Here is a 12,409-nt window from a genome sequence, read left to right as displayed (position 1 = left end):
GATCAGTCCAAACTGAGGGTGAGTAGAAATAGGCCCATCCTCGAGTGTACCCTCAATGCCTTGAGTCTGAAGGATATGGGTGAGGGGAAAAGGGAAGGGAAGTCCCCATGAAGATGACCCCTGAGTGCAGCGCACCATCGCCCCATCCCAAAACTTGTGCATATGATCCCAAATGAGCTGGGGAATGGAAATTCAGAAACCTCTCTAAAAGGCATACAGGGCCGCAAGAAAGGGACCACGTCGCTGAGTCTTGTGTCCAAATGGACACACATTCTGCTGCAAAATGAAGTCTACGAACCAAAGTCGGGAAGGCAGCAAAACCTTGCTTGTGCAGTTGTGGAGATCATCGGTGTAACGGCCATGGCAGATGTCATGCACAATGTGCTGAAGTGTAAGCTCGGAAGGTAGGTCGGAGTACCGAGGGGTGCCATCCAGAGCCAAATTATCCGACGGGCACTCATGAGAACATTGCAAAGCAGCAGCAATGTTGGCGGTGGTCAACTCAACATCTATGCCCACCACAGATGAGGAAAGGATGCCTGGCCGAGTATAGTCGAAAGTGAGATGGTGATAAAATTCTTGGACCAGGCTTTCATATGCAATGGGACTGACTGGCTGGAATAGCGCTGTGAGGCCGCGGCGTTTGCATTCTTTGATCGCCCACTTGGTTGCTTGGAGATTTTTGAAAACAGTGTTGATCGCAAAAGAGGTCTCCAAGATAAGCTTTCGTTGCTTCCCATGGCGTGGTGAAGGCTGGGCGGGGGCCTCGGAGGTGGTATCCCCAGCAGGGGAAGACCAGGAGGTGGGGGTGTGGGCCTGAAGCATGCTGCTGCTTGGTTGAGGCTTCTCGTCGAACACCTGATGGGCACCTCAAAAGAGAAGTGGTAGAGAACCACTCTACACAGCTGCCCAACCCCATGCAAAAAGAAGCAAATCCAACACAAAAGCAATCCGTGTGTGGAGAGGTTCCCATAGACTATTTTTTACAAGAAAAAAAAATGATGGGGAAAATGGGCACGGGGGAGTTTGGGGAGGGTAATGTGGTGGCGGCATTGGGTGGTTCGGTGGCCGTGGGGGGGTGCGGCGGTGATGGGGTGGGTATTCGGTGCAGTGTGTGGTGGTGATGGGGTGGGTATTCAATGCTGGGGAGGAAATGGGGGAAAGAAAAAGGGAACTGTGACCTAAAAAGGTCACGTGAGGCCTCTAAACGAGTGCGCTCAAGCGGCACTAGAGTGCGCTCAATCGCCCTTGCGCAGAGGGGTGAATGGATGGCCTGGAGTATGCTCGAGCGCTCCTAAAGGTGCTCTCGAGCGCATTCGTGCAAGTGTACGAGTCAGTGTTGAGCTGCTGCGCTCGATCCCACTCGGGGTAGGCTTGAGCGCAGGCCTTTGTCTGGGATCGAGTGCATAGTGGGAGCACTCGAGCCCAGGGTGCCAGCGTCTTAATTCAAAAAATAGACAGGATTCATCAAATTGATGGATTCCACGTCAATACCTAGCTTCAAGTGCTAGATGCAGGGCTTCAACCTTTGACCGTTGACCTTGAACAGAGTGCCATCCTTTGGATCCCACAATTCAACAACGCCATGGGGAGACACCAATGTGACTATGAAAGGATTGTCCCATCTTGAACGAAGCTTCCCAGGGAAAAGTCGGTGTTTGGAATTGAAGAGCCATACTTTCTGGTCCTGACCGAATGTCTTGGGCATGATATGTTTGTCATGAAAAGCCTTAGTCTACTCCTTATAAGGGCGAGCACTATCATATGCATCTTGTCGCAGCTCCTCCAACTCTATCAATTGAAGTTTCCGGTGGGGCCCGGCTGCTTGCATGTCGAAATTGAACTGCTTAATTGCCCACAAAGCCTTGTGTTCTAATTCCATAGGGAGGTGACATGCCTTGGCATATACCAGTCTGTAGGGAGACATTCCAATTGGTGTTTTGTAAGCTGTGCGGTAGTCCCATAATGTATCTTTGAGGCGCAACGACCAATCCTTGCTGTCTGGCATGACTGTCTTCTCCAGGATGTGATTAATCTCCCGGTTAGAAACTTCCACTTGGCCACTTGTTTGAGGATGATAAGGAGTGGCTACTTTATGTATAACAAAGTACTTGAGAAGCAAGGTTTTGAATAACCGATTGCAAAAGTGTCTACCTCCATCACTGATGATCGCCTGAGGAGTACCAAATCTGCTGAAAATGTTGGCTTGATGGAACTTTACCACAACCTTGTGATCATTGGTCTTGGTGGCAATGGCTTCTACCCACTTAGAGACATAATCCACTCCTACCAAAATGTACTCATATCCACAAGACGGTGGGAAGGGTCCCATGAAGTCGATACCCCAAACATCAAAAATCTCGACAATGAGGATGGGGCTTAATGGAATCATGTCCCTCCGAGACATAGGTCCTAGGCATTGACATCTCTCACAAGCTCAGCAAAATTCATAATCATCTTTGAACATGGTTGGCCACGTGAATCCGCATTGTAGAACCTTGGCTGCTGTCTTCTTGGCACTAAAATGTCCTCCACAAGCTAGAGAATGACAGAATGTAAGAATGCTAGAAAATTCACTCCCAGGGACACAGTGTCGGATGATCTAATCAGCACCATACTTGAACAACTCCGAATCTTCCCAAAAATAGAACCGAACTTGCTTGAAGAAGCGGTCCTTATCTTGCTTAGTCCAATGAGAAGGAATCCGACCTGTAGCTAGATAATTGACAATATCAGCATACCATGGTGGATTTCTCAGAGTAATCGCAAATAGTTGCTCATCCGAGAAAAAGTCATGAACGGGAACCGGCTGGGGTGTCTCAAAGAAAATTTGTGATAGATGGTCGGGAACAACATTCTCAGTGCTCTTCTTGTCCCGAATCTCAATATCAAATTCTTGTAGAAGTAGTATTCAGCAGATCAACCTAGGTTTTGTTTCCTTCTTGGCCAGTAAATGTCGCAGAGCAGCAAGATCCGAATAAATGATGACATTGGATCCTAGTAGATATGAGCGGAATTTATCCAAGGCAAAGACCACAACTAGCAATTCTTTCTCGGTGGTTGTGTAATTGACCTGAGCATCCATTAGAGTCTTTCTAGCATAATAAATGACATGAGGGAGCTTACCTACCCGCTGTCCCAATACTGCACCCACAGCATAGTCAGATGCATCACTCATGATTTCGAAGGGCAAAGGCCAGTCAGGAGGTTGCATGAAAGGGGCAGAAGATAACAGAGACCGGAGCTTCTGGAATGCCTCTTGACATGCTTTATCAAAGTGAAAAGGGGTGTCCTTAGCAAGCAAGTTACACAAGGGCCTTGAAATTTTACTGAAGTCCTTGATGAAGCGGAGATAGAAGCCGGCATGCCCTAGGAAAGAATGAATCTGCTTCACTGAAGTGGGCGGCGGTAAATTTTCAATTGGCTCAACTTTGGCCTGGTCCACCTCAATACCTCTTTTGGACACTATATGGCCTAAAACTATACCTTCTTGCACCCTGAAGTGGCTATTCTCCCAACTTAAAATCAGGTTACTTTCTGTGCAACGTTGAAGCACAAGTGAAAGATTATGGAGACATTTATCAAAAGAAGATCCAAAAACAGAAAAGTCATCCATAAATACCTTCAAAAAATTTTCCACCATGTCGGAGAAGATAGACATCATACATTTCTGCAATGTGGCAGGTGCATTGCATAATCCGAAGGGCATGCGATTGTAAGCAAAGGTGACGAATGGACATGTGAACGTCATCTTCTATTGGTCTTGATGATCAACAGCTACCTGATTATACCCGGAATAGCCGTCTAGGAAGCAATAGTAGCTTTGGCAAGCAAGACGCTCCAAAATTTGATCAATGAATGGGAGCGGGAAGTGATCCTTCCGGGTATGGGAGTTGAGCTTTCGGTAGTTGATGCAAACATGCCATCCCATGGTTGTGCGCTGCGGAACCAACTCTCTAGCTGAGTTCTCTACGACAGTGATGCCAGATTTCTTTGGAACTACTTGAGTGGGGCTCACCCATATACTATCTGAGATAGGGTAGATGATGCATGCATTAAGTAACTTGACTACCTCTTTCATCACTACCTCTTTCATGTTAGGATTCAGCCGGCGCAGTGCCTCACGGGAAGGTTGAGCATCTTCTTCCAAATGGATCCGGTGCATACAGATGGAAGGGTCGATGCCTTTCAAGTCTATATTAGTACATCCAATTGCGTCTTTATGCTCCTCTAACACTGCTAGCAGACTGTCCTCTTGGTCCTTTTGAAGGTCGGAAGCAATGATGACCGGCAAAGTGTTGCTAGATCCAAGAAATGCATACTTGAGCTTTGTTGGCAGGGGCTTCAACTAAAGCTTCGGTGGAAACACTAGAGAGGGAACAAGAGGAGTGTTTGATGTCACAGGTAGGGGCTCCTTTACTACTCTCCATGGATGAAAGTCTGCCCTTGCGGCTGTTTCTAGCAAATCATGGACCTCTTTGATGTACTGGTCGGTGTTGAACTCTTCAAAGTCGAAGTGAGTCAAGCAGGCTTCCACTGGATCCTTGGTCAGGAGAGTAGTTAATGAATCTTTTACATATTCTTCAATGCTGTCCAAAACGAAACACTCATTTTGATTAGGAGCATGCTGAAATGTAGTAAAGATATTCAACCTAACCTTCATATTGCCAATGAGATCTCCATGACTCCAGTTTGACAATTGATGCATGCATTAGCTGTGGCTAAGAAAGGACGCCCAAGGATGACAGGAATCAGCTTATCAGGATTGGGCACAAGCTTGGTGTCAAGCACTATAAAGTCGACTGGGAAGAAAAATTTATCCATTTGGATGATCACACTTCTACTATCCCTTTAGGCTTCTTAATAGACTGATCAACTAGTTGCAGAATCACAGTGGTGGGCTTCAGCTCCCCTAGGCCAAGCTGCTGATATACTGAATATGGAAGTAAATTCACACCAACAACCAGATCTAGGAGTGCCTTATCAATTTCCCTTTGTCCGATGATGCATGAAATTGTAGGAGCCCCGGGGTCCTTAAACTTCGGAGGAGTGTTGTGCTTAATCAGGGAACTCACTTGCTCAGCAAGAAGGACTTTCTTGGGGATGTTATTTCTGGTCTTCCTCTTTTGAGTACATAAGTCTTTAAGGAACTTGGCATAGGCAGGTACTTGTGCGATGGCATCAAGAAGGGGAAGATTGATTTTTACCTGTTTGAACACCTCCATCATTCCTTGTATTTTCTCTCCTTGTTTCCCAAAGTGGGAAGGTGCCTTGAGACGTTCTGGGAAGGGGGTACGTGTCTCATATGGAATCTCTGGAGTGGGAGTTGCTGATGACGAAGCCTCATTGCTTACTTGCTTGCATTTATCATTCTGTAGATTCTGTGCAATCTCTGTGTGCTCATCCTTCTTCTCCTCCACATGATTATCAATTATTCTTCCGCTTCGTAAGGTGGTGATGGCTTGAACTTGCTGATGGTATGTGTTGTGCAAATTTATTTAACTCGCAAGTGCACGAATCAATTGTAGTTAATGGATTGCAAGTGCGAGGTCGAACCCACAGGGAATTGTATTTTTGAAAGAGCAATTTATATCTAAACTAATTAAATCCTAATCTAGTTCCAAAATGGTTTTGATTTTTGAGTTTTGAAAATTAAAGGATAAACATAAACTAAATAAAATAAGTAAATCTAAGGATAAAGGTACTAAGGTTTGGAAATTCACACTCACCAAATCATAACAACATACTTTATGTTCATTAATATTAATCCGAAGTTCTCACAAATTAAATCATAAATATGTTTTACTATGCTTCAAAGAATTAATCAAAACCATCCCATGTATCCATTCATTGACCAAATCACAAAAGGAATCCAAATTCAATTGAAACACCAGATGTATCCGTAGAACAAATCACAAGGGATATCTAATTTTTATGAGTTAAAAGCTAAGCAATCAATCATATGAAATTATCTCAAATCATCACATGTATCCTTGAATCACAAGAGATATCCAAGAATCACTCCATACAATTGATTAGAAGTAAAACAATTGAAATATAAAACCCAATAAAATCAGAATAATAAAAACTTACATAAAAGTGATGTTGTTCTTCATCGGTGAGGCTTCATCCCCAACCTTAGTTGGGAATTTAGCTCCACATAAAAATAAAACCTAAACTAAAGAAAACCTAAACTAAAAAGAGAAAAACTGTAGAATTTTGCTCTCTAGGATTGTGTCTATTTTCTTGAATGCAAAGAAGTCTATTTATAAGCTTAGGAAAGTCCTAGAAGCCCAAGTAAACTTAGATAATTCGGAGGTCTGTCTCCCAGTCAAAATAGAAGTCTGAAATCGGAATAGGATTCGTCCAAATTTATGTCTCTTAATTGCGGGGCGATTTTGACATAGAAACCGTCCGAATTACGAAAATCCTATTTCACAACAAATTGTAGTATTTTGAGCTAGCTTTCTAATGCCGTTTGAATCACTTCAATCCGATATTTGAACGGAGAGTTATGGTCAAAATACTTAAGACGTATGCAGAATCTGAATTTGAATCCGATCCGAAATCTTATCCAATCTGAACTTTAATCTGATTTAACCTTTTCTTGGATTTGGTTAGACTTAACCACATCATCTAGGTCTTCTCAAAGTATGCTTTCTTCCAAACTTCGCATTTTTCCCTTTAAAGCTGCAGTTTTTCTTCAATGACTTACAAAACACTAAAAACACAAAACTAACACAAAATATTAAATAACGACACAGCTAAAGGATTAACTAATGTAAATAAAGGGGTCCAAATATGCAATATTTGGCACTTATTAGTATGAAGTGCCCTCATCTACCATGTAGTCCCCCTTAGGATTTACCACTGGCTGACTTGGAAGCTTTCCTTCATCCCTTCTATTGAGGGTGTTGGCAAGTTGTCCGACTTGAGCTTCCAGCTTGGCAAGGGATTGGGAATGTGAGTTCACTATCTCCTATTGAGATTTCACCGTGTGCTTTATCTCACCCACTTGGCCGGTCAGCTCACTCATCATTTTTAGCATCCGGTCCTCAAAATTAGAATCTGAGTGAGGTGGTATGGCCTGGTATTGCTGCTGTGGGGGCCAATAAGTGGAATGAGGTTGGTAGGGCTGCCTGTTGGATTGAGCTTGATTGTGTGGCCCTGAGGCTGGGTTGCCAGAATTTGAGTTCTTCCATGAGAAATTTGGATGATTTCTCCACCCAGGGTTATAGGTATTGGAATGTGGATCATTACCCGGTCTGGAGAAAGCTGCATTAACTTGCTCATTAGCAACATCAGTAAAATTTCCAGTAAGAAGGCAGTTATTTACATGATGCATAGGACTTGAACAAAATGAGCAAGATTCATGTGGCGTGTGCGTGTGGGCAGTATTAGGAGCAAAACCTGCAGACATTAAAACTTGATCTAGTTTCTTGGTGATAGTCTCAACCACTTGGGTGGCCATGTTTGGGGAATGGCCTGCTTCATACAAACTCTCTGTCTTGAGTGCTTTAGGTGCTGGTGCCCTTCGTCTGGTGGAAACCTGCTGAAGAGAATTGTTACTCAAATTTTCAAACATAGACCATGCTTCATTTTCACTTTTTAACATGAATGTTCCCCCATAAGATGCATCCACCATTTTTCTATTGGACTTGGTTAGGTGATAAGTGCTAAAATATTCATATTTTCAGGCCTTATCTTACATGTTTTAATCCTTTGGTTTTGGTTAATTAGGTCATTTTACTTCCTTTTTGTGTTTTTGATGTTTTTACAGGCTTTTGGAAGAAAGCGAAGTAAAACTGGGTGATTTAGGCTCAAAAAGAGAATATGGGAAAATTGGAGCTCCCTGGTACTGCGATCAATCGCAGGGTACCTGCGATCGAGCGCAATACCAGAGGAGATGCTGCATGAGCCAGGCCAGGAGCGATCGAGCACATGCAAAAGAGGCATCAATCGTAGACGTGCGATCGAGCGCACATGGGCTGTGATCGAGCGCACCCGGGTGCAGGAGGCATTCCAAGTGGTGGCTACAATGTACCTATTTCCATAATAGGGTTTTTCCAACTCCAAATTGTAATAGAACTGAAACCCTACAAAAACCCTAGGGTTTACTACTTTTCCAAGGACTTCTAAAGCCTATAAATAGACTCCTAAGCCTTTAGAATAAGGGGGCTTGGAGAAGGGAGAAGAATAGGAGCTCTCAAGTCAAGTCTCGGGTTTATTCTTTCTTTTCTTTTCTTTTATTCTATGAAGATGTTTAACATCAACTCTATGTGTAGCTAATTTATTTAGTAGGGCTAGATTGAAGCCCTAGTTATGTTAAATTAATATTTCAATATTGGCGTCTTGTGATGATCATGTTGTGCTATTTAACTTGATTAATACCTGCTTGCATGAATTCCTCGTATATGTATGCCTGATCAACATGTGGATGTGGTATGGACTTGTTAGTTAGATCAATTTGGATGACCGAGTCCTGGGTTTAACTTAAGTAACAAAAGAATCCACACCGCGATTCTTGGGTTAATCAACATAGGGAACTAGGAGTATGTATCCATTCCCTAGGCCTTGTGTGTTTGTCGATTTCCATAGAACATATGCTTTTCTAAAGAACAACTTAGTATAGACATGCTAAATCCTTTAGTAAAGAAAAGAATTAGAGCATGGACCAAGTGGCTAATTCGTTGCTTAGGGAAATCAATAGCTTAAGGCGTTAGAGTTTAACCCTTAGGTTGGCAAACATTAAATATGCATAACTTGATCAAAGCATTGGCATATTGATATACTAGTTTCACATAATTAATGGTGGATATCAGAGCCCTACCCTTTGTTATCATCACATCAACAATCAATCTTTATTTTGTTTTTGCTTAAGGAATTTATTTTTAAACATAAATTCATCAATCTTCGTGGGAATGATCTTGTACTTGCACTCTATACTACCATGTTGACCTTGTGCACTTGCAGGTAAAACGTACAATTATTTACCTATTAATTTAGGTATATTTTTGCACAACATTAGGCCATCATAGAAACACTGCACTAGCTGCCATTTCGGGACAGCGTGGTGTGGACATGATCTAAGTAAGCCCTGCAGCCTATCCCAAGTCTCATGGAAATCTTCTCCCTCATCTTGGGAGAAACTAGTGATAGCTCTCCTAGTGTCACGACCGAGTTTGACCTCTGGTGGCCCACACCGCTAATGATGGTCGTCCTATAGTGAAAGCCCATTAAGGCCTCGCCGGCCACGAAACAACTATTAGATCCACGGCCCATATCATGACACACACATTTGACCATAAAGTTAACATGTATTGTAAGCCCATGGCCATTATACCGCACGTACCAGTGTACCATGTCATACGATGTAATTTATCTTGTCTATATTTTACATGCATGCTTTTACAAGTCTCACTTTTTTACCATATTCAGCACAACATTTTTCTCAAAAATGCTAGAGGTCATGTGCAAAAAAGTGTAATAGTGAGAGCTGCAAATATGCATGTTTTTGTACACAAAATAGTCGTGCAGTCATGGAAAATAAAAACGAGCATTATGTGAGTTAAAACTCACTTGGGTCGATTAAATCCTCCAAGTAATCCTTTAACAAGTTTGGATCCTCCAAATCTTTGGAAAACCTTCTATTAGTCCTAGGTCTGACTAAAACAACCCTAGAGCGTGGAAACAAGAGCTATCGGACGGCCGACCAAAATAGTGTTCCCTATAATGCTTTTGACTGTACGTCTTGGCTCGATGTTGTACATCTGCCTAGAACTTTCAAGTGGAACCTTATTTTGTGCCTTCATCCTCCTATCCTCCCACATCGATTTCTAAGGCTACCAAAAGGTCTCCTGAGACTATGTATCTTAAAACAATGTCCTCATGCAATAGAAAACATAATGGAATGCTAAACCCAACTCTAAACAACATCACAGGTATAATATGTCTAAGTTTCAAACCAAAGTCTAACCTACTCTAGAAAGCATTAAAAGAGCATAACTTAGAACGAAATGTTAGGCACAGAGGGTTACCTCCTAGAGGCAACCTTCTAGAAAACACCTCTCCTTCTCCACAAAACACACAATCTCATAAGAACACACTCACAAGAGGTTTTCTGGGAGCCTGAGAGTGAGAAATATATTTGAAGGATGATGCTGGGGTTAGGTATTTATAGAGGAAAAAAGTTGGAGATACTCACCAACTCTTCTGAAAAGTAGCAGACGTCTGATACTATTAGGGCGTATGTTCGGTACTATTTACCCAGTGCTCCAAAGGTTGTATCGTACATCCAGGTATTATCCAAAGGTTTTCCAAAAAGTAGCATACGTTCGGTGGTCCCCCATCGTACGTCCTTGTACTATTTGCAGGCGTACGTACGGTGGTCCCCCCACGTATGTCCTCTACTAATGACAGGAGCGTACGTCCGGCAATCCTAGCATACGTCTAGTCAGAAAGTTCAAAATACCCAAAGTGTTCTTCCAGCTGTTCCTAGTGACCCAAAACCCAAATCAACCCTCTAACTAAGCTACCTAAGCTTAGTTAATTATTTGAGTCACTACATTCTTCCCTCCTTATAAATATTTTGTCCTCGAAATTTCTAGATAAAGTACCAAAAGAACAACATTCAAAGAGGAATAGAATGTTACCTTTCGTCTATGGTATTGTCGATATCGTGCGCAGTAGGTTCCCGGGCTACCTCTTCCCATCCATTAACTGGCACTTCATCATCCTCGAACAACAGCGGAAAATCACCTCGCAAGTCATCTAATGGGTTATACTCAATGTTACCAACACTATACCAGTCGTCATCAATCTCTACTCCTAAATCCATCAGCTCACAAAATGAGTAGTTCCACATACAGTCTGGGTCAATTGGTATAGGTGCCATGATCCTGTAGAGAAAAGCAAAATATTTCTTAATCAACTATTCCATTACGCAAAACAGAAATAGGTATACTATCCAAGTATAATCTTGAAGAAAAGAGTCATACACAACCACTCAAACAAATACGGATAACGACTCTGCATGTCTTGCTCCGCCTCTAATGATGCTTCCTCGACACCATGGTTACACGATAGTACCTTAGTGATAAGGATCATTTTGGTACGTAACACTTGCTCCTCCTTGTCTGATAAGCGCCGACTGTTGCAATTCAAGCCTCTTAATTTGCATATGTTAATTCCTTAGCGTTGTTATTTGTTTGATTTTGTCTTGTTTTTATTGTTTTTAGGTTATAAAAAAATATGCAATTAATTCCATTGATTTTGGGCTTAAAAGCACACTTTGAGAAGACCTAGAAGATATGATTAAGCTTAGCCAATCATAACAGAGGACCTATATATTGTGGTTAAGTTTAATCAAATAAAGAAAAGGATTAATTCTGAATTTCTCAAATTGGAGTCAAAATCGGATTGGATTCAAATTTGGATTCTGCATATGTCTCGGTATTTTGCCCATAACTTTCAAGTCAAATATCCAATTGAGGTTATTCAAGTGGTACAGGAAAGTTAACTCAAATTACTACAAATCATTGTGAAATAGAATTTTCCTAATTCGGAGCACCGCAATGCCAAAATCGCCCCGCAAGATAGGAACGCAATTCTGGGCGAATCCTATTCCGATTTGGACTTAGGTTTTCTTTATCCTAATTGGACTCGGACTTAAATCTCCAAAATTTCTAGGATTACTAGGGCTTCTAGGACTCTCCTAAGCCCTATAAATAGGCCTCTAAACATTGAGAAAAAGGACACACTGCTTCCTAGAGCTAGAAATCAGAAATTTGTCTATGGAGCTTAGAAGATCATGAGCGGCTAAATCCCTTCGTGGGGTGTTGATGTAATCCTATTCAAGCACAATGGTTTGATTGTATTTAATTCTAGATTTCTAATTTATGCATGTTGATTGTATAACTATGAGGATTGCTACAATTGATTTATGTTCTTCATATTAAATGCAATTGTTAGTAAATTTCAAAATCAATATTTGTGAAATTATTCTCCTGTCTTGGAAAGTATTTTACTTTTATTGAAATCAAATCATTCTTGTTTTCTGTGATTATGAGGATGATGGTTATACAATGGGTTTAATTGACATATGATCAATAAGATTTGATAGGCCATGCCTAGGGAAGACGGATTGTACTACACCCTAGTTTAGTGTAATTTAGGCAGACAGTCCATGCGAACCAAAGATTGGTTACACTTATTCATTGATTGTATGTATCGTGTTAAAGAATTTGATAATTTATACCTAGGGAAGACGGGTCGTACCGCATCTTAGTGGTTAGGTGGACGATTTGTGCCAACTGAAGATAGATTATGCTTATTCTTTAATAAGGTAATTTCTTGTTTATTTATAACATGCATAGAATGAATTTCTGGGATTAATTATGATTAACCATTG

This window comes from Corylus avellana, chromosome 8, assembly GCF_965113065.1.
Source record: "Corylus avellana chromosome 8, dhCorAvel1.hap1.2, whole genome shotgun sequence".
In the NCBI taxonomy this organism is placed as follows: domain Eukaryota; kingdom Viridiplantae; phylum Streptophyta; class Magnoliopsida; order Fagales; family Betulaceae; genus Corylus; species Corylus avellana.
This window is presented reverse-complemented; position numbering follows the sequence as displayed.